The sequence below is a fragment of the Solea senegalensis genome, linkage group LG16, assembly GCF_019176455.1.
Source record: "Solea senegalensis isolate Sse05_10M linkage group LG16, IFAPA_SoseM_1, whole genome shotgun sequence".
NCBI lineage: Eukaryota > Metazoa > Chordata > Actinopteri > Pleuronectiformes > Soleidae > Solea > Solea senegalensis.
In genome coordinates, this window is record NC_058036.1 from 8,157,369 (window position 1) to 8,158,038 (window position 670).

Consider the following 670-nt stretch of genomic DNA (forward strand, 5'->3'; position numbering starts at 1 on the left):
ATTCTTATGTTGGTCTGAAGTTCTAAAGTTGGACGAAGTTCAGTTGATTGCAAGATTTGAACTCACAACCTCAGCGATCCAAGACTCTTTCTGATGGTGTGAGCTATTCATTCTGATCAAAACTTACTTTCTCATTTGAGAACAGCAACCCGGGGGTCCGTCTCCTCGAGAGCAAGAAGTTCAGTTGACAGTAAGAGTCAAACTCACAACCTCAGAGACACAAGCCATCTTCAGACGGACTGAGCTATTTCTGCCGACAATCAGAGGGTGAAGTTCTTGGTGTTCTTGAGTTTTTAAAATTCTCAGTCGTTCAAACATTAGAATAACTTTAATCAACTGATCTACTTCATAAGAACATATTGTGTTGTTCAAGTCCTCAAGGTGTCAGACTCACTGCCTCATGGTTCCTCAAGTCAGTAAGGTGTAGGATCTTATCTTCTTTTAGTTTTGGCCACCTGTGTGAAGCTCAGACAGACTGAGAAAAGCTTATAGTGCATAGTATAGTATGTCATCCTTAATCAGTCAAAAAAGTCATAGTATAGTATGTCGTCCAAAATCAGTCAGAAAAATCATAGTATAGTATGTCGTCCAAAATCAGTCAGAAAAGTCATAGTCTAGTATGTCGTCCAAAATCCCTCAAAAACGTCATAGTATAGTATGCCGGCCCAAA